Below are 22,928 nucleotides of genomic sequence, written 5' to 3' on the forward strand. Positions count from 1 at the left end.
TATGAAGAACGGGGATCCAGTGCATGATTCAGCCAGGAACCTCACTGGAGCTCAGGAAAGTCACTTAGCCATGGGATTTGCTGTCTACAAACCAAGTGCCTAACCTAAGCCAGTAGTGTGGACTCCTTATAGAATTGTAGGAGAGGTGAGGTTGAAATAGACCTCTGAGGTTCAAGCTAATGAGAGAGACAGGTATCTCCAAAACCTGCCCTCACCACTGCTCCTACAGCTAGGCATTTCCCTTGGGGAAATACCACCATCTTTTCATTAAATTAACCTCTCTGTACTGTTATAATGTTTTCAGTGCAAAGATAGTCTGTCACTTGATCTGCTTAGTGCACAACTCATTTAGACCCTGGGTGTTTGGTAGCATTTTGCCATCGCTTCCCTAAAATCTACTAGAGACAAGTGCTAGATTTGCCTGTCTGGGCTGTCTTGTAGGTCAATGCATCACTAGCCTAGTGGTTTGGAAAAGAGAATATGCTGTCTCCCAGGAGTGTTGTAGCACAGTGTACAGCAATGCAAATGGCCCGAGCATCCCAATGAATAAATTTTTGCAGCGTAGATTGCAAGGAAAGCAGTCAAGTCTTCATCTGGATAGTGAACAGGAGCTAGCTCCAGGAACTCCGAACTTGGTTTATTGTTTTTCTGCATCTAATTCATGCAGATGAGTGCTCAACAGCTCACTGCAGCACTGAGAGCTCTGCAGTCTGTGTTGGTAGGGCCTCCTACCGTGCAGACTTAGCTGTTCATGCAGTGGATGAGAGAGATGGATATTTGCTTAGAGGCACATACCTATACATAGCAAAGGGACACAGTCTCCTTTCAGTCAGTAAAAGCATTGTGGAAAAGTCTTTCAGGAAAGGCTTCTGTTGCCTTTACCTTATTACTGCCTGGTTAACTGCATGCTGCTCTTCCCAAAGACTTCCTTCTTCTTTGGCTGGAGGAAGTGCTTCTGACCCCTTGGGTTAATCTGCTCTATGAGGTCAAGACTGTTTAAACACCCACCATGTTTCACCAACATGAGATGGTATCCAGCAGGGAGGAGAGGGTTGCTATTGAAAATGTTTATGGAATCTCTTGGAAGTGAGTGTGTTGTGGGAGCTCAGTTCATTATCCTGGCTGGAAGGAGAAAGGAAAGGCAGAGGAACATACATCCCTGCCTCATGGTCAACTCTGCAATAAGTGCAGAGGGCATAAAGCAATCTTGGACATTGCTGGATTTACCTCTGTGCTGTGGGGTCTCAGATACCTATTAGATCTTATTCTGGAAATATCTCCTTCCTGAATGCCTTATATCCTGCCTAGATTTTTCTAGATTTAGCCTTAGATATGTGTGAGAGCATGGACAATTGGAAATGACTCAGATGCAGAGTTGTAGAAAGCCATTGCCTCTCTGTTTCACACAATAATCCCCTGAAGCTTCACATTAGAGAAAATCCATGTGATTTCTTACGATGTGGTGTCACATGAAAAGACATCTCCCCCAGTGCTGTTTTGGAAATACAATAGTTGTTTTTGTTTTATCTACTGTGCCATCAGCCCCCCCAGCTGGGGACTCAAACGTACATTAATTCTGCTTATGACTGCCAGGAGAATTTATTATGGCCAACAGCAAGAAGCATGTAGGAATCTGCGAGGTGTGTGCATTTCTGCAGAAAAAGAACCTTGGTCCCTGTTTGCTGTCAGCTTTCATTACTGCAGGAGAAACTTCTTGCTGGAAAGCGGATCATGTAGTAGGCAAACATTGCACAAGAGGGAGAGAGATGCCAGGACTGGCTCAAAGACTGTTGTAATGGGAGAGGAGGGAAAAGAGAAATCCAGAAGCTGAAATGCAAGAGGAGAGATGAGATACAAGGTAGTCCTCAGGAGCTTCAAGTGTTAGGCTGACAAGACGATTAGCTCCTTGAATGAGGGCTAAGTAATTTTTTTCCCCCCCTCCGCCTGCTGAGAGAAGCTCTTTTGTGTTGATTGGCACAAGTTTTGGGAGGATTAAATAAACCCAATAAATGGAGACTGCCTTTTCCACCTTTGCTGGAGGCAGCTGTCTTTCAGCAATCAAACCAGCGCATTGCTGTGGAGGCTCATCATATCAATGCCTGATTGCATCCCAACAGCAGGAATCTTGCGACACATCTCCAGCAGTGGTTGTCCCCTTGGAGGCGCTTTGTCTATATTGGGACAGTTTAGGTTAAAAGGCACTTCAGGAGGACTCTAATCCAAACTACTGCTCAAAACAGGGCTCACTTCAAAGTTAGGTCAAGTTGCTCAGGGCCTTATTCTGTTCAATCTTATGTTTTCTTCTTCAGGTGGGCAGGATAACACTGAAAATTTACAAGCTGCTGGGAGAGGCTGGATATGTGTAAGTCTAGGATTCCCTAAGAGCAGGCCAGAGGGTTTGTCTGGCAGAGGTTGGCAGCATTGGTTCTGTCTCAGTTGCAGACCAGGAGTGGGTGATTTCTCAGAGGCAGTAATTTCAAGGAGGGCTGTTGTCTTGTTCACCCTGGTTCCTAAAGCAACAAGACTACACTGTGTGGCTTTATCTTTCTTCCCCCATAACATTGAATCCTCAAGGCTGGAGAAGACCTCTAATATTAAGTCCAACCATTAATACAGCACCACCATGTTTACCAGTAAACCATGTACCCAAGCACCACATCTACACATCTTTTAAATACCTCCAGGGATGATGACTCCACCACCTCTCTGGGCAGCCTGTTTCAATGCTTGACCATCTCATGTGTATTGAATCGTATTCTGAGATGAAAAATTGGCTGAAAAGGGAAACTCTCTCACTTCCTATTTCTGGAGAAAGCTCAGTCTTTTCTAATACCAGCTAATTGGGATGGGTGATGACTCATGAGGCACAAAGCCATAGGAACCCTGGGATTCAGCAGTCATCGTGTCTGCCAAATGACCTGCTTAGCTACGCATTACCTGCTGGCTAAGCTAGCCTGACTCCATCCAGTGGTGCCAAGGATAGGACGCTTGCTGACACCTGAAAAGCCACAGGGTTGTGTTTGGTTTTGCCTGATCAGAACTGGCACAAGGTAGATAATTGTGATCAAGTCCAAGAGCACTGTATCAGACCTAACCCTTTCTCATCCATCATGTATGTAACACCTCTCCTTCTGGAACTCTAGCCATTGCTCTCATTGCTGCTGACATGATTTCAGACATTCAATGCCTTATAGTAGATGCAAACAATCAAACATAGTTTGATGAGTCTTGTAGAATGATTTCCACATCACCCAATGTGAAATCCATGGAGTTGCAGAAGGTGCGTTTTCCCTCTGTTTCCTAGAGATTATTTTCAGTCAGCTCCTTTTCAGAGGAAGGAGTCAGTGGGAACTCCTGGGTTCAGGCACCCACATTGCTCTGTGGATCAGGCCTGTACTGGAAGGTTACTTTCAGTCTCCCAGTAGTCAGCCCCGGAGCTACAGCTCACACTCCCACAGTGCTGGCTCCTTTTCTCACTTGGTAACTGTCTTGCATCTTTGCAGTTTCTCCTCCTGCAGACATGGTTTCAGTCTCCTCTTTGTCCTGACTTGCTGCTGTGGAATGTAAGGCTTTTATTATTTTTTTCACTCTGTAAAACAAAAATATGAACCTAAGCACATCATGTCAAGACTTCAAGCTTGCATTTTCTGTCTGGGTTCTTCATAGAAAATAAGAACATCACCTTGTTTTTCCTTTTCTTTTTAACTTCCCTTTGTCCTCCTGCTCTCAAGAGAAGATTTATGTCCTGTTGTGAAAGCACTGCACCTAACACAGCCAGCTCTCACAGTTTCACTTGCTGTGCAATTCCAGTATGATCTTGCTTCAATGCATACTTGATTCAAGAACAGTGGGGTGTGTTCAGATGGATCAAACATGAGCCAAACTCTTATTTTATTGCAGTTTATTTCTTTAGGAAGAGCCAGGGTTGAACCAGGAGTTCATTGAGTTTTAAGCGAACACATATTCTCTCTCAGCAGGAGCAGGCTATCGGCATATATGGTTATTTACAGCAGCTCAGCTGAGGGAGAGTAACCCATAAATAGTAACTTCTTGTGTTCACGCACAGGCACATATTCTTAGAGAAGGCAGAAACCTCACGTTCCTGCCCATTCGTTAACATTCAGCTATAGGATTTTTGAAGGAAAATGTCTCCCTAGGTAGGATATCCTATAACTCCTGACCACAGGGGTTTCCTGCAGCTTCACCTCCAGCATCTGGTGTTGTCTGTTTGTGGAGACAGGCAGATGGGGTAGATGGACCCCTGATCTTATTTGGGAGGACAGCAATTCCCATGAGCCAAATGCAACACTGGAGAAATATGTCAGATGCATTCCAGATGGATATCCCTGGAGAACAGTGCCTTAATTCATAGACCAGGCAAAGAAACTTTAAAAGGAAATGGCTTTCTTCCATTGCAGTGGGGAGCCTTGAGAAAGGAAGGGTAGATCACCTTCCTAGGCCCAGATCACAGGCTTGGTCTCACAGCTTTGGTGATGGAGTTGTCTGTAGTCTGAACTGGGTAATCTCTTCCATCTCTTCCCTGGTATGTTTCATAGGGATGCCTACAAACAGTCCTTACAGGTGTCCTTTTTCCATTACTGCTTAACTCAGAGAAATGACTTAACATTCTCTGCTATGAATGAACTCTCTCCCCAGTGAGCTCTGCCAGTCCTGCATTTTCAGATCAATGATACAGCCAATTTTTGTGGTACAGTATACTAAGGCCAAATATATAGGCAAAGTTCTCTTTTTGCAGGATGCCACATCTTTCCCTTACTTACAGTGACAGTACTTCATCTTCTGTGGAATGTACGTCTCATCTGTGGGAGTTTTTTTGCTGCCATCTCTCTATCTAGTCAATATATTTGTTTCACAGATCTTTGAGATATTCTAGACATCACATCCCCTCTTTCTTTTCTCTAGGCTACATATTTGTATGCTTTATAAACAGAGTAGGCACCTAAGTTTGGTCGTCTCACCAGTTCTCTGGTCATGTATTGACAGTTCATGTTATATTTCCATTAACTACTTGGGACCTTAGTCTCATGTCTTGCATGTAGACACTACTTAGGGCTCCACATCTGTAAGTAGCATCCAACCCTGAAAATACCCAGACCATCCCCAAGAGCAATCAATGACATGATAAAGTATTACGATATTTACATAACACTTAAAATCTCTAGTGATCAGAAAGCCCCACTGTGCTAAACCTTGAACATAACTAGGGAAAGAAACTGAACTCTTCATCTCAGCATATGTTAATCAAACTGGTGGAGCTAGAAAGAGGTTCAGAGCAGCACTGCCAAATTCTGCTGCTCTGACAGGAACATCACTTACCCAGGGAAAGTAAAGTTGTAAAATATATGATCTATTGCAAAAGTCCACCTCCATCCAGTGACAAATGCAGAAAAACTCCCACATGAATGAACTGCCCCCAGGAATCTTATTGCTATCTTCCAGAGGGTTAAATCATGATCCTAGCAGCTGATGATTGACATCACTTCTTACAGAGAGGCAAGGCAAAGCATAGGCTCACCTTAACATTGTGCCATTGATGAAGAACACATTTTGCACTGGCAATATTGATTCAAGCCATGCTCGGTGCTTACAGTGGAAAGGACTGAGATCTCTTAGGAAGCATGTACTTTGGAGACCCTCTTGCTCTGACTAGCCTTGAACACATTTCAGTCCTCTCTCCTGATGGAAACACATTTTTATGTGTAGCAACAATGAGTTTTCCTTCCCACAGTGTATTTACAGATACGTGCTGCTTTCTGGCAGGTTGGTTGTGGATGACAGATTGGGAAGGATTTCACATTGCCTGTGTTTTCTCTATGGGGTTAGACAGCATGTGGGTGTGGTGTTAGATTCCCCATCTCTTCACTTAGACCTCGCATTAGAGTATCAGGAGGATCTTTGACAGGTGCTACAAGACGGTCCTCTAAAGGGGATTCTGTTTGTGTAGTCGTCAGGTCAAGTGGTGTTATTTAAGCATATGTACAGTGGCGGGTGTTGCAAACAGTTCCTTTAAGTTGTTCACAGCCATGAAACCATTTCAACTGACTTAGTAGAGCTGCAGTCAGGCCATCTGCTCACTCAAAGCTCTTGACTAGGCTACAAACATTTTAGGCCTTTTTTTAACAGAGTCTTTCTCCCTAACTTGTCAAGTGCCATGTTACCCTGTTAATGCCCATTTTCAATGCCTTTGTGGAGGTCACATTTCTACCTTGACCAGGTGGCTGCTCCATTCAGAAGACAGAGGGGCAAAAGGTTATCTGCAGCCTTACCCAACCAAACTCTTTGCAGCTGGTCAGGATCTGTAAATGTCAGAGGTAATATGGAGATAACTGGTGATTTAGTAAGCTGAATCTCTAGAGCTTTGTGTAGCATAATGATGAGTGTGATGTGTGATAAGGTCCCTGGAAAATCCTAAGTCAGGATCCCATTTTATCACGTGCAGGTAAGTTCATGATTCAGTTAAATTCACAGACTAACAAACTGCATGTGTGTGTGTGTGTGTGTTTGTGTGTGTTTGTGTGTGTGTGTGTGTGTGTGTGTGTGTAGGAGGTGCCCATCTCTTTCTAATCACTCGAAAATATGACAGTTTACTGTTAGGCAAGAAGAAAATCTGAGGAAGTTAAAGATGCCTATCTAACGCCATTTTACCAGGAAATGACTTTCTGCCCATATAAATTCCTAAAAGAACTGACAATTTACCCATATGACTTTGCTCATATAAAGTACAGAGTTTTCTGTGCCTAAATGGACCTTTTCAAATACGTAGAGTGGGATCCTTGCAACCACTGAGATTACTAGGGTAAGGTGTGACAGCTTAGAGAAAATGAAGGAAATAAGTACTGTCTAGAGGAAATAGCAAAATCAACAGGAAAAGCCCCTTTTTTTTCAGCCAGCCCTGATGACAGCCAGGATAATTTCATTAGTCTTAGGAGCATTGCTTTAACCTTTTATTTCCACCAGAAAGCTGAATTCCCCCTGCTCACGTGTGGTTACATTTCTTTACTGAAACTACACTATGCTTGTGGTATTTTACTATTTCTAGTGCTGGGGAGCCAGTGCCTCTTTGCTCTGCAGGGAGAACGGCTTTAGCTGCCAGGCATTGCCAAGCACATGGCAAAGCCTTCGTTCTATGCCTAAAGACCTCACATACAGCACCTGGTTCACAGGGCAGTCTTGGAAAATGGGGGAAACAGGACAACGGGTGAAAGGGATACCTGCAGCCCAGTCTTTGTCATGGATCAGGAGCTCCTTTCACCACCACAGAAGTAGAGCCTCCCTTGGCATTTAATGGAGTGATTCCTGTGGACCTCTGTTGGCACTCCAGAGGAAGGAGTAATGATATCATCCTGTCTGTTGTCCCAGGGAGCTGGAAACACAAATGCAATGTGCTTATATACAACTGTCTTGTCGCCACCTGCAGCCATCCTGCTGCTTCAAGACTTGGACATCCCAGTCTGATGCTCTGTGCAGCCTGTTATACTGTTTTTGATGGAGAGCCAACACTGTATATTACAAAAGACAAAAAGCCCTTTTCCCCTACACTACTCAGCATCATAACTCAAGTCCTTGGCACCAGTGCTGCATGATGCAGGGGAGGAAACTCTTGCTGGATCCCAGCTGATGGGCCGCCCAGGCCTAAAAACAGGAGGATTGATGGCCTCCGTAAACGCCTTTGCAGCTAGCACTGCTGCCTGTGCTGCTGAGTGATCCCCGCCTGTCCTCACAGGGCCTGCTTCTCCCCTTCCTTGCTTGGTGCTGACGCATTTTAGCAGCTGATAGATCACCATTTCTTTACCTCTTGCCCCAAGTGAGACATATTTCATTTGTGGGGGATTTCAGCGTGAGGAAGGCTCTGAGACCGCAGGGCACTGCACTGCATCTGGGGTTATTTTTTCCCCTCTTCTGTTCTTTTAAGTAGTGCTTTTAAGAGGGATAGGAGATGAGCCCAGAATGTATTTATTGAGCCCAGGAGAGGTGCAAGCATCTGCTAAATATTATGAAGATATCATTGATGAGTTGGTTTCACCTAAAGGCTGGAAGAGGTATGATGTTTACATGTCTCTTGTGAGATGATACAGAGAAGGGGAGAGGGATGTGATAGCTCAGTGATAGCTCTATGCAGTGGTGGGATGTCACACAGAGAGACTCAAAATATGAAGTCTTGTGTCTTCTGGTTGCACAGAATGTGAGGAAAGACTGTATGCTAGGCTTATCAGCAACATTCATAGCAAGAATGTTCAGTCACTTTTCCTCTCAGATAAGATTTGTGTTTTCTCCAACCCTCTTATGTGTCCTACAAAGATCTTCCTACTTCTTGGTCAGCTTTGGAGCTGTTTTGGTATTTAGAGGCACATTTAGATTTCCTCTTTTTCAGCTGCTTCCTTCCCAATGGTTATCTTCCTGAGCATGACAGCAAGCCTCACTGGTCCTCCTTCTCAGACAGCTGGGAGGAATCTATCATCCCTCATTGTCCATGCTTATCCCAAATGATTTCCCAGGTGGGGTACACCTGACCCACCTCAGTTCCAGAGACCAGTCACTGGTCAAACGACTGCTTCATTTTAGGAAAAGAGTACAGAGAGATCCTGGACCCAGGCTAAGATATAAGGCAAGCTTTTCTTGGGTGAGACCATCATGTAACATTTATGCTTTCAATCCCTCTCCTGAAAGTTAAATGAACAGTAACTGCAGTCCTGTTGTGACAGGAAACAATTCCAGCCTTCTGCTCAGAAGGGAAAGTGTTGTCCCTCTTCATGATTTGATTCTCTTTATGTAATGACCAAAGATCCTGACAATAAAGTGTGATATCAAAACCAGAGAGAGGTAGGAAAGGAGCAAGAAATTAATTTTTCAAAATGCTCTCCATATTCACTGGATCCTTTCAGTCCTCGTGTGGAAGGGGGGCCCTGTATCCTATCGCACACCTGACATTGCCCCTAGCAAAATTAGTCACAATGGCCCCATGCAGGTTTGGGATTTATTGTCTGCAAATTTGGCTGGTCTGATCACTGGTCTGAACACCTGTGGAGCCTCAGAGTCCAGACTATTAGATTAATCTGTCAGTCACTCTATATAACAGCCTGTCCTCCTCTCCATCCCAGTCTGACACTCCCTTCCCAATTTTGGTGTATAGCTCTGAGATCCAGTTTCACTGGAATGTAAACAGTGTCTGAATCCCCCAGCTTCCCTGCTTTGCTTCCGCTGTGAGTGCACGTTGGGTATATTGGCTGCTTGAAAAGTAATTATCCTCACTTCCCACCTGATAAATTAAAGACCCCCAGGTTCTTTGCTTAATGGTGCAGAGCAATCCAGGAGTGATTCTTCTGCATAAGCTGTTAGGAGAATGTCCTAGCAACCTCACACCCTCTGGTCCTCATTGTGCTGGGACAACAGCCCATTAATCAGGCTGACCTGGCTTGGAGATGGCAAAGGTCGTGCTGCATGAAGTCTAATCAGAAAAACAAATTTCACCCCTCTGGAGCGCTTCCTGGCAGGGACGAAGGGGGAGACTCGCTTGGTTTCATACTCAAGCACCTTAAGTATTTTTCCAAGGCTAGAAGACAACTGATGTGAAGGGTTTGTACTTCAAACAGAGGAGCACAAGTCCCAGGGGCTGTGTCTGCATTGCACTGAAGTGTAGTTTTGTGAATGACTGGGGGGATGATCCCAGATCAACCCACTTTGCATCTGTTCAGCCACTTCCAGGGAAAGCAGGGATCAAGTCTGATGGAACACATGGTGCCCCAGCCTCAGATTCAGTATAACCTTGGACTATGCTGACAGATCCACTGCCTACAGGTAGAGATGAAAAGTCTGGTGTCAGGCTCAGAATGGTCCTGAAAATTCAGTGTGGCCTGTCAGTGCTTTCCACATAAGAGAGACTGAGCCATATCAAACCAAAAGTCCAGCTGCCCCAAACCCTCTCTCTGACAGAAGCCAACAGTGGGTGCCTGGTGAAGGAAGATGCATCATAGGTAACTCTGCTAGCATCTGGTGGCTCAGAGGTGCTGTATCTGTGAGTAGGACCCCTTGATGGATTGTTTTTCCATTAATCTATCCATTCAGTTATTAAATCCATGCAAGCTTTCCGTTTTCTCAGTGTCTGGTGTCAGACATGAACTGTTCAGTGATGAATTATGTGGAGGGCTTAGTTTTCTTTGTTATGAGCCTGTCTCCTTTCAGCCTTACATTATAAGGGCCAAGCTACAATCATCTCCTATCAATCTTCTTTGTTTAGACCTCTGTAATGCCCTCTTGCAGTTGTAGAGATGTGCTCTTGTCCTACTTGCAATGGTATTGATATTTTACACCATTCTTGATTTTAATCTGTACTACTAAGGAAACTGGAATAGTTTATCGCAGTGGTCCTAAAATCCATGAATCTAGGAAATATAAATTAGATGATCTGTCTGTGAAAACATCTCCTACATCCTGGCAGGTGATGATGTTCACAATTTGATAAGCCAATGTAAAGACAAACCAGGAAAAATAATGGATAAACTGCAATTTATCCTTGTCTTGGCTTAGTATAAGAAAAAGCCCCTCAACATCTCTGGTTGTCTAATATCATGCTTGAGCATTCTGGCCCAAGAAAGCAGTCCTGTAGATGTAGGATTGATTTCACTGGCAAGCAAAGAAATTACTGCCATTTGACTCCACAAGAACAGCATTGTGCCGTAGTTTATTATTTTCTTATAGACTTTGCAATAGGTGTACACAGTTAATCTTCTGATCCTTTGGTGTGAAATGGAATATACCTTCTTGGGCTAGAGAGAAACTGTATAGCACTGACACCACTACAGGTGGTACTCTATAGCACCAACTTTACCTCTGGCAAGCGTTTGCATGTATTTAGCAGTGAGCCAGCAGTGATGTTTTCATCACTGCTGTAGGAAACACAGATCAGCAGCTTGTGGCTTGTGCTGATAGTTTCAATTTACACTTTTCCTTTAGTAGTTACAGCCTCTTGTTCTTGCTGTATGTATACTGCTATATGTATAATGTAATAATAATCGTGTTTGTATCATGAACATCTCTGTTGCTAGTTTGTGATACCGAGTTGTGTTTCATCTGCATACACTCCAGTAGTATAAAAACAATTTTAAGATAAGACACAGGTGCTACTGCTCTCTGTTTTTTTTCGTCATATGCAAAATCCTGTCCTCATCCTTTTAATCCAGAAGAGCTTCCAACTAATTCTGACTGATTTTGTATTTTTTCCGTCTCTGTTTGTACCAGAGGTGCTTCTGTTTGGCTTTGTGGCCATCTTGAAGTTAAGGCTCTTGTTGTACACATTAATATAACTGCTCAGGAGATGTTAATAACCTCCCAGCTCTAGAGTGTTTGAGATAGCAAGGCAAGGTATGACGACCATGACTGCAACCATCAGCCTTACCATCAATCTCAGACGTGATTCAGGTTCCCCAAAACTCTTGAAGGCAGAAATCTTCAGTTGCTCTCTTGAACTCTGACATCACAGTAGGATTTAAAGTCTATTTCAGGGGCTGTGGGAGGCCCTTTGGGTAGATTCTATTGTGCCTCAGCTTCCCTGGGCGAGCAAAAGCCCTGCTCTGTATTATAAAGAGGTTGAGAAGTCCTGTCTCCATGCAAGCAGTGACATATTCAGACAACACTGTTGAGAATCAGAGAAAAATATTCTGTGTCCAGACATAGCCGTGTCTAAGTGCCTTGGCACAGCATTATCTTTGGAGCTTAGGGCTTTGCCACTCACCATGCAGGGGAACGAACAGAGGGGAGAGAAATAAGCAAGGACCAGAATTTGTAGAGGTATAACGTGTGAGAATAATAAGGAAGAGTCTTTGCTGGTTCAGTGGAGGAGAGGCTCATGTGGAAATGTCTCAAGAAATGGCTCTGGTTAGGCATGGTTTTCCTCTTCCTGCTGTAAAAGTTTAGTGGACTGGGGTTTAGTGGTACTAGTAAGTGATGGATGTAAGTGCAGAGTGCCCATGTGTGACTCCTGGTTCTGTGCTTGCCTGTTTTGCCCCCTTCCTTGTTCCTGGAGGCTGGAAACATGTTTATATCTCTGGCTTACAGCTGTACTTTGGGCTATTCCAACAGTCTTTACTTTTTAATTTGACATGAATTTCTCTCTCATCCCCAAGGACATATGTCCTCATTGTTCTGAGCTAAAGTACACAGAGGCTGCCTCGTTCTGCTCTATTCCAGCTAAAGGACAGAAGTGAAGCATAGGAAACGTTCTGTTGAAAAGAAAGAGAAGTTGTATTCTTTCATTCTGCATGACTGGATTCCCATTTCACGTAATTTCTCTGGGTTGCCACCTCCGTGCTTGGGGATCACAATCCTTCTTGGCTAGCAAAATGGTCTTTGTTCTACTTCCAGCAATTTGGAGCATGTTCCAGGTATACAGAGCTTAGACTCTGGTTTGACCCTGCTGTAGAGGCTTGTTTCTCTTCTATGTGTCCTGGCATTGGAATCATCTGAGCAAAGTCTTTTCCTGGCCCTAGGGAATGGCAGTAGGACCTGTTCTGTGGGCCAAGCTGAAGATCCTCTTCCTCCTCTCCCCTTAAGCTGAGTTGAGGCCAGCAACAGCTTTCATGGCAGTCTGCTACACAGTGTGTCCTAACTGTCCTAATTGTAGGCTGATTTTTCAGTGGAATAGGGATATTAATACATGGAAATGGCCATGCAACTCCTGGGGAGAAGCAGATGACGCTCTCTGAGGCTTAATTGATGAGCTTTATTGGTGAGGCTGGGCTGAATGGCTTGAAAAAAGGACTAAGCAGAGGGTCCATTTAAGCAGCTGTCGAAAAGAGATCTTCTAGAGGGAAGGGGATGCAGAGACAGTATATTGGCTAAAGTAAAAGGACTGTGGCAAATTTCTCAGCTGGAAAGGGTGGAGCTCTACAAATTCATGTTCTGCTGTAAGTGGGTTTGATTTCTCTCTTCAAGCCAGGCTCCCCATTGGGTCAAGCTGTTAAGCGTTTCTGCTAGATACAGTGACTTCAGCTTTTCTGCCATGTTCTCAGCTTCTTCTCCATGTTGGAATGTTATTCTATGCTAGTAACATCACTGTCCACAGCGTGTGAGTAGGTTGTGGAGTTTTGGAGTTCGTAATACTGATACTGGTCAGTAATGACATGAAAGGAATTGAGTTGTGGGAAACTGAGTCATAGATTTTATTCTCTGCTTCTGACTCTCCCAGCTGATGGCTCACAGATCACTGCTGGTCCATGAGAACTCAGATGACGGCTTGTGAAACAGCAGAGAAAAAAATGAACGCAGCAAACCCATAGATGCTTTCTTGCACAGCCAACATCCTGTTTCTGTTCTAGGAAAAAAAGCAGAGGAGGCTTCAGACACATTGGAACCTGCTGGACGCAAGGGGCAGCAGTGAATGGGTGAAGATGCCCTTGTTTGTGGAGGGCATTGGCACCAGCTGACCGCAAGAGAGAAAGAAGAGGGATGTGGTGAAGCACCTGCCAATAACTGAGGGAGCCAGAGGGAGATTCCTGAGAAGCCCAGAAAATATTTTGAAAATGGAGACCCAACTCAGCGTGGCAAATGCAGCATGACCCTTCCTAACACAGCATGGGGAAAGCAAAGAGCATCCCAGCTGCTTGGATACTTGACACCAGTATCACACTCAGCAGCTCTGTTCTCTGGTGCTGCTTGCAGTTGATGACTGAGAGTCATTTCCAGCATGGGATTTCATGTGTGAAGCCTATTCAGTGTACGGCAACTGCTGAGATTTTCAGAGGGCATGACTCAAGTTAAAGGCTGGGAAATGCACACAAGGAACTGTTGCTAGAAACCAAGCTGAAGTACATGAAGATAATAAAATGGATGTCCAAACTGGGACCTCTTCTGGGGCTGCACAGTGCTGACAAGCTGACATGGATGTGTCACATCTCTCAGCTTCACAGCTCCTGACACACGGCACCAGCTCTCCCATATGTCAGGAGTCACATTCCCCACTGCTGGAATGCAGCCACCTCTGGAGCAGAACCCAGCAGCTGTTTAAAGAATTGACAGAAACAAACCAGGGACAGGATATGAAGACAGCCAAAATGCAGAGAAAAACAAGGAAGGAAACTTGTCAACCAAGTCCACAGGGTGAGTGTGATGGTCATAATCAAATGATAAAGAGCATGGCAAGTTACCAGGCATCAGCAGAGCTAAAGGAACCACCTGGGTGTTTACTGTTGGCCTGAACCAAGCAAAGGGTAACACAGCTTATCTGAGATCCTTCTTTTACATAGGTTACCACATTCCCTTGTGTTTATTACACTGAGACTGCTGATGTAGACTGATATAGTAGCTTAGCTGATGCTTAGTAATCCATAAAGCCATGATAAACTGGAAGGAAGCATTACCCCTTTGTGTCTGGTGGATAACGAATGTGAGGTTTGATTTCTCTCTTCAAGCCAGGCTCCCCATTGGGTCAAGCTGTTAAGCGTTTCTGCTCTTTGAACCCTGCTACTCAGATTCTCCTGGACACTCAGTGAGGGCTAATCTAGAAAATAACCTTAAAATGCTATCAGAAGAGTCAGGAATGATTAAAAGTCTCAGCAGCCTGTGGTTCAGAGGTTCTTGTGTGAGATTTTTCTGCTGAGACATGAACCGTGCAAGGGAAGGACAACTCCATGCAAGTCCTATTCCCCAGCAACCTGCCCCAGGCCTCTGTTGCAGAGATGACACTTCGCTGGATCATCAGATAATTCAATTACAAGAGACCTCAGGAGTCCTCAGTACTCAATCTACTTGCTGATTTGGGGGCATCAGTGGGGTGTTGATCTGTCACAGCAGAGCTCCTTTTACCTCCTTCTCTTCCAGCCCAGTACTGAGTATTCATCTAAGCTAGTCAAGAGTATCTGGATTGACAATTACCTCCAGACTCCAGCTTAAAAGGAATTAATTAGAACAAGCCACCAGCTGAATCCACAGGGAGACTGTTGTGCAGAGACATCCGGGCTTTGTGTGGTGGCACCCATCTGAACAGGCTGGCCCTTGAAAAGAGGTGGCACAGGGGAAGAGAAGCATAAGGTTTTGAGGTAGATAAAGGAAGAATGAAGAGATAGGAAGCCCTGAATTCCCACACTGCCATTGCCTCTGCCATTTCAGTCCAGAGAAAGCTCTCTGCTCCCCACACACATTGCCCCTTGCTACCATTGTGTTTGGCTACTTGGAAAGCCACCTATAAGCATCCCCACATTGCATTCACTGTGCAGGCACAAAAACAGCAGCCGTCTGGATTCTCTCCAGCTGTCCAGTGAGAGAAAGGAAAAAGTATTTAGTAGTAGCAGAGAAAAGGGGGTAGAAAAAAGAAAGAAAAAGAAAAAGCCAGAAATCATTTTTTGTGGCACACTATGACGCACAGATTTGGGAATGAGGGTTGTGAAAGCTTTTTGTTTAGCTTATTCTTTTCTGTTCTGACAGCTGATAAGTCCCATAGCTCAGAAACATCTGACAGGACTGGCTGAAGTAAATTCATCTTTCATCTGCCCATCATGCTCCTGAAGTGGAGAGTGACAGAACTGTTTCTCCTCTGTCTGAATGTTGCTCTCCTTTCTTCTCCCTCTTTCGCGTGCTGTTGTTTGGAGCTTGGGAAAACCAGTTTCCTTCCTGCCTACAGCCTTCTCCCCAGGTTCAGGGCAGCATCCGTCTGCCCTTGCACCTGCTCCCTACAGCTGTGAGCTGCCTCTGCTGAAACCATTTGCACCCGACAAAGCAGCAGGCTGATGGGGCCCCTCTGGCTTCCCCTTGACTCTTTTCCCTGTCATATTTTCCTTGCTGCTCTTGCAATTAGCGCGCTTGTTCACTGCTCTTCTCGCTAGCGCCTTCTGCTTTCCCAGCAGGCTCTCCTTTTAATCCTCCCCCAAGTCCTTGTGCACTCACTACAACAGGGCTGCTCCATGGCAGCTTTTGAGGCACAGCTCCTCTTCTTTACTCTGTGCCTGTCCCCAAAACTGCTGAGTATCCACCTCTCAAGTGCAGAGATATATTCTTCATGTCGAGCTCATTTAAAATGCCTTTAGCAACTTCCACAGCTCTTTATTGGTGCTGGCCCTGCCTAATCATCACACAGTCACTTCTCAGTGGGGAGATACCCCTGATGTTGACCAGCCACCACAGCAGCTCAGAAAAAGCAGATCCACTTCATGCTCACCAGTCCACTCACCAGCTGGTGGGGAAAAGTTTGTGTGTTCTGCAAATTGCCACCCCAGGTTATCACTTGTAGTGGGTGGCACACACTCTGTTGCACTCATGGGGTCGGTGTGCCACACGGGTTGGTGTGTTACAAGTGTTGCCCTTTGGGGTAAGACTACATCAAGATTTATACTCTTGGCAAACCAGCAATTACTATGGAATGGGAAATCTGAGTGTTGTCATGGGCCATGCTGAGATGACAGAAGTGCAGGACAACAAGGGGCGGTGTCTGAAATTGGGTGACCTGAATATCTCTCCATGTGGAGTACTAATTCTGTGTCCTCTTTGCTTTGTTAGTGCTCATCTATATTGGATTTTTTATTGTGGGGGTAAATAGCAACCTCTCTGAGGAAGGAACTACCTTTTCATTTGGGATTACGTATCATCTAGAATGAGGTATAGGTTTTTGATAGGGCACTAGCTTTCTAGCCTGCTAGTAGGTGACATATAGTATTAAAGGTGGCAAAAGAAAACCCCAAGCCACTGAATGGAGATGTTTTACTCCAAACGTGGGGTCCTTTCCCATAGGAAGGTGGGAAACAAAATAAGGAGAACAATTGAAAAAAAAAAAGAGGCTATAAATTATTTGGATTACAAACGCCATTATATTCTGACATAAATTTTATCAGCAAGGAAAAACATGAATTCTAATAATAAAAAAAACCCAACCCAAACAAACCACCCTCCTGGCTGCTGGGAAATCTTGCTGTGCTTCCTGCATCAGAAAACCAATGATCTAATTCACTTGAACTTGACAGGCTGCATCTCCCAAATAAGGCACACCATTGGACGCACTTGAAGATGCAAAGCTGTTTCAGCAAACTCCCTCTTTTGTATCACAAGACTGTCATTTTGGTCTACAGCAATTTGTTTTCTCATGTATGTGTTTTGCTGAAGAAAAACAAGCACCTGTTTTGTGAAATGGGACCTCTAACAACTCATCTGTTATAAAAGGCTTCACATAGTGGTTTTTTTCTGCCATGGGTTCTGCAGACCTTTGCTCCCACAGCTCCCCGACTCATCCCTTCCCAGATTCAAAACTATGTGTCCGGGTTACGTCTGGCCACCAGCTGGGCCCCAGAGTCTGTTCAAGAAGCTTAGCTGAATCCTCCCCATATCTCATGGTTGGTCTCACAATATCTGTTTATATCCTGTAAATTAGTGCAATGTGGCCCCTAACCAGAATCCTCACAGTTTTACAAGGAGTTACACAAGTCTTGCCAGGCCAGTCAAGAACCTGGATGGGACGATAAAAGCTCTGGTAAAATTGCTCTCAGCTTAGCATGCCTGATGGATCTTGCAATGCAGCTGAAAACAGACGAAAAGAGGGAAAGAAAGAGGAGGAGGGGGAGAGAGAAAGAGTCTCAAGTATTTTGTTGGGTTGCCGGATCTGGTTCAGCACCATTAAGAAAGGGGATATTGAAGAGTGCTTTTCATTCCACCATTTTGCAGTGGGTAATTGCTTTCCACACGGTGCATTGGGTTTTGATGTGAGTCCAGCTGCAGTAACGCAAGTTAGAGCAAGGGCTGTTCCAGTGCAAATGTGTTATTTGAGTGTCTTTTTGCTCACACTATGACTAAACAGAAGCAGCTGTGGCCAGAGGGCCATCAGTGCTTTGTATCACACAATCTGGCATTTAATGGAAAGTTTTCATGTTTTCAGTTGGAAAAACTTTCTTCCTTCCATGGCTGGAAATTTTGAAGAAATTTATATTTTGCATGATACAAAAGAGTGCCCTGAGAAACAACTGTCCTTTCCAATACAAATACAAGCCTGGCACCATCTCTACCTCCAGTGACTCTTACATACTATGAGGCTTAGCATGCCCAGGAGCCTCCAATGCATGCCAGCCAGGGAAGCCACCTGTACATTTCTGGAGGCCATCAGTTTCAAGAAAATGATGTAAAGACAGTTTGGACTGTCTTGACTACATTGCTAAGCCAAGACAAGAAGATGCCATCAGTCTGCAGCCTTATAATCTGCAGGGATGAAAATTTCTTATTACTCAGCTATTCAAAACTAGCCTAGAGAAAGCACCTAAGGGGAACAAGATGACCTTAGCATGAAAGGGTAACAAATGTCTTTTATCCTGCTTCTTTTGGGACTTGCACAAATTTTTAGCTATCAGCAACAACAAGGAGGTCAGGACTTTGGGTAAGCAGCTCTGATTGATTTCAGGAGAGTCAGGCAAGTAAAGTAAAGGTACGGGGTTGTGGTAGTTTTAAGGTCTGGGACTGACTCACAAGGACCAGCAGCCAAATCTTCAGGCAGAAGTTTTGTACATGAAGCTGGGCATCTCTTAAAATATTTTCCTACTTGTAGCCTGGACCACTTGACAAAGCAAGAAAACAAAGAAGTGAATGAATGGAAACATAAAGATGGACTATCTAAATAGGCCCATTTTGTATTTATTATCCTTGTCAGAAATAAGCAAGGAAATAAGAAAGATCTACTCATTAGAAAACATGGTTCCCCAAAGGTCTCATATTCCTTAATTGCAGATACAAGCAAGTGACTTTCTCAGGTTTGGTGCAATGAGCCTTTGGGAACCACTGGGATTAAAACTCAGGATCTTGAATCCAACTTTTATTTCCCCCTTGAAATCCTAGACCACACAGCTTTCTGATTATAAATGTATGGGCACATCTCTATGCACATGGAGGGAAAGCTCAGCATCGCATAGGTGGTCTGCTCTCTTTCTGAGAGGACACACATGGTAACAGAGATGAAAACTGTGAGTCACTGCAGAGAAGTATACTGGTTCTGACAAGCCTGTCAGCTGCCTGTAACTGTCGCCCTCTGAACTTTATGTCTTTCATTTTCTCATTCAACCTGTTTTTTTTTGACTGGCCTTTATGCTTAAACCATAATTTACCAAAGGCTTTTCTTGGTAATTCATTTCACACGTTCATTATAGTCCGTTTGGCTATAAACACATGTGGATTTCCTTTTTAACTCTTCATTTCCTAAGTTTTCGATAGAGAGGTTCTAAAGCTAAACCACAGGAATGGTCTATACAGCTCTGGTTTATTAAATCTACCCCACTGTGTCAAGTGTCTATAGCACATACAATTATTTGGGCTAAGCTACAGTTATGAGAGAATTCATTTCACCCAAGGGTAGATTAAGTCTGTAGGTGTTTTGTATCAGAATGGGGATACTCGTGTTGCAAAATGAGATGGAAATGCTAAATTCCTAGGGTCTCCTTATATCCCAGTCCATGCGCTGGAGTTCATGACTTCCGAAGTCAGGTTCAGAAAACTACTTCCTTTCCACACAGGCTGCATAATCTATGTGCATAAGACCACAGTAAAAAACCTGTGTAAGTGCCAAAGGTCAAGGTCCTTTGGGTCCTTTATGAGAAGTAAAGCCAACGTACAATTAACTCTGAACAGGCAGAATGTCTGAGTGCAAGAAACAACAACAGATGGAAATACACACAGTTTTATCACCAACCTTTTTTATACCTTCAGGCAATGGACTTTTCAGACTACTCAGATAAAAATAGACAGGAAAGAGAAGGAGGGGAAAGTTGTTACTATCTGTCTCTTCATATATGGTATTAAGAATCCAGCAGGCAATTGCATCTGCAGGTTAGAGAAAGTCCCAAACTTCAAGAGAAGTCCTGTGCTTTGTGTCTGAAGGTGATGGAGCCCCTCAGGAGTAAAATACTGAAAGATTCAGTTAACACCTCTGCTGTCAGATGTAACTGTATAAAGAAGAACTTGTCAAGATCTTTCCATTTTGGACATCTGCTCTCTAAAATAAACTGATAACAAAGCAGCTCCTTACAGCGGATACTCTCTATTGTGAGGTGAAACACTTTGTTTTTCCACATTTAGCTTAGTTTTGTTTTCTAAGGAAATGTCGCAGTTACTCATCAGATTTTTTTCCTACTCAAAGAAGTTTTCACAGGAGGCCTCCTGTAGTTTGTGAGATCAGAGTGGATGGCAAGTCTAGAGAGATTGCTCCTGGCTAAACACAAGATCGAGACATAGGAGATATAGACTCCATGAAGGTCTGTCATAACAGATGACCAAAAGAGAATCAGACAAGAAAAATCTCCTTTTGGAAGTTCTCCAGTGGAATCCAGCACAATCTATCCAACGGGATTTTTGGGGTCTGGGAAGATAGATTCTTCCTATTAAAGGATGTTCACCAGCCTGCCCTTTCTGCTCTGAATCTGGTGGACATCTCAAGCCCAACCTCCTGCCTCTGCCCTTCTTTGGACATTGCGTTCATGCCCTCCAGCCACCTCAGAGTCTCTCTACTGACTCCTCTTCACCTGCTCTAAATTTCTCTCATATTGGGAGCCCAAAACTGTCCAAAGTATTTCAGATGGAGACTCTTGAGTAAAGAATTGAGGGAAATTATAACTTTCTGGAATAATTTAAAATTACACTGCCTCACTGTCTCCTTTGCTATTTCTGCTTTCCATAGACAGTCACTTAGAGCTAAGTGCTGTGCAAATCTTTTCTTATTTGCCCCTGAACTGGACTGGCAGAGAGTCTCTGTCCATCATTGTACAGGCTGGCAACACCACTGCAAAGACCTGAGGATTTCCCAGTGGTTTTGATGGTTTTAGCTGGGCTGACTTTTACTGTTTATTTGCTGCATTAAAGCTCATTAAATCAATAGCACTGGTTCACCAGGGAGGAGAGAGACTAGCCAGTTGACTAAAACCTAACCTGTAAATATCATGAGGTGTGTTTTGCTTTGATTTTAGCTGACAGATGAGACAAGTAAAAGGCTTTTTTTCCCCCTATGTTATTGGAGGGAGAGAGATTCCTACAGGCAATGCATACTATGTAGACATTAGCCTTTCCTCTCAGCCTGGACAAAGTTTTCTGATAGCCAGAAATCATCTTAACAGCTCCTTCTCCCCCACCCAGCCACATCTCTGAGTCTTCTTGAGAGCCTGCTCTTATTGCGGGAAGTGTCCCAGTGCCTGACAAGCAGATACAAAACATTAAAGAGACAACATGTTCTCTGATAAAATGTTCCAAATATAACAAATCTATTTCTATTAAATTTGACCAAAGGCCTCCCTGCTTCCTAATCAGAGAGCCTGATTTGCTGACTCCCCCAGATCTAGCTGCCCTGGTTCACTACAGCTGTATCATGAGATAGAATTACATTTTCATAATGACTCAAATCTTTTCCCAAGTCCCTAAGTATTTTCACATAAAGGAGAAAAATAAGGACAGTAGTTTAAAACAAAAAAACAAACCAAAACAAAAAAAAAACAATAGAAAAAAAAGAACTGCCCCCCACAATCTCCTGTAAAATCCAGGCACCAACTCCAAGTTGTGTGTGGTCTTTTTTGTCTTTTCTTTTGGCTTCCCTCAAGACACGGCTTATTACATTAGTCTGGATGCTGTCCTACCAGCACAGTTTGCTGGCCAAGCCCAGATCCCAACAACAAAGTCACCTTGGCAGGTGCCAAAATAAACATCAGCCTCCAGCTACCTGCACTGACTGCTGACACTTCTGTGTGTGTCGCAGGCCACGAGGCTGGAAGGGCAGTGCCTTTTCCCTCCACTCCTCTGATCCGTATCAGCCCTCAGCCCTGATCTTTTTCATTCAGGCGAGCCTTCAGTAGAGCTATTTTTAAATGCTCTTTATTTACAAAGGTGTGAAGTTGTCCAGAGAGATCTGGCTGTGAAATGGAGAGAGGTGGAAAAACATGTGTATGATATGGAAGCTTCATGTGTGCAGTCATGGTTCATACCTCCTGCTTCATGTTTTGTTGTAGCTTTAGCTCATGTGGGTGTGCGTGAGTATGTCCTCATGTATAGAGTGTGCAGGGTGTGTGCCTGCGCATTAGTCCCAAAGGGATCCATTTTTGGTGTCAGGCGTATTGCTCACAACCAGAGTAGCTCCTCTGGGAGCCAGTCCAAGGTTTTATGATCACACAATCACTTCCACTGGATTTATAAGGTGCAACTAAAATTAGGAGGCATTCAAATTCATGAGTGATGTAAAAAGGGAAGTTACAGGTCATACTTAAATTGGTCAGAAAATTACAGGAGTCAAGTGGGGAAGGGGTGCAGTCTGGCCAGTTGCAGGCACCAAAGGGGCAGGAGAAGCCAGGGCTGGCAGGCACACAGGAGTATTGCTTTGTTCCCCTTCTTTTTATTAGCTGCAGTGGTTGTTTTTCCACATTCCACCATATAAAACAGATTGGGTCTCAGAGACCTGCTTCAAAGTCAGTTGAAAGACTGCTAATGATTTGCTTGGGCTCCAGAGAACTGTTCTGCTCAAAATGCCTTCAACTAGAGTCCTGCTTTTGGATTGTATGAGTGGAAACACCTGACCAGCTCAGGAGCCTTCTCCTGCCCTGGATGCGTGCAGCGCATGCCCAGATGTGTCCTTCAGTGTCCACTAGAATTATTCCCTACAAAAGACGAATTTAAGTTAAAGTAAACAAATGCATAGGGTCTGGAAGAACCCAGCACTTTCTCTGCCTGCACCGCAGCAGATCTATTTCAGGTTCCCACATTTCAACAAGCAATGACAAAACTAAACTTTGGAGATGACTTCCAAAATGTATGCTGATGTTAAAGCACATAGTATAAATAATTAGAGATAAAAGAGAATAAAAAACTGTCCAAAATTACAAAATTGAAAAGGGAGAGGAAAAAGAAGGGGAGAAACAGCAGTCCTTTTCCCCCCAAAGACTTGTTGAACAGCTGACTGAAATGTTAGAGGGAAACAGGTT

At 44.1% G+C, this 22,928-nt stretch overlaps 1 long non-coding RNA gene across 1 annotated transcript; it reads left to right on the forward strand.

Annotated features, from left to right (window-relative positions):
* The first annotated feature begins 2,309 nt into the window (after positions 1-2,309).
* Positions 2,310-19,990, forward strand: LOC135417619 (uncharacterized). The gene is made up of 2 exons (XR_010432142.1): positions 2,310-2,362; positions 19,801-19,990. It is a non-coding gene; the product is annotated as an uncharacterized LOC135417619 (long non-coding RNA).
* Positions 19,991-22,928: the final 2,938 nt, after the last annotated feature.

The sequence above is a fragment of the Pseudopipra pipra genome, chromosome 7 (assembly GCF_036250125.1).
Source record: "Pseudopipra pipra isolate bDixPip1 chromosome 7, bDixPip1.hap1, whole genome shotgun sequence".
NCBI classification, from domain to species: Eukaryota; Metazoa; Chordata; class Aves; order Passeriformes; family Pipridae; genus Pseudopipra; species Pseudopipra pipra.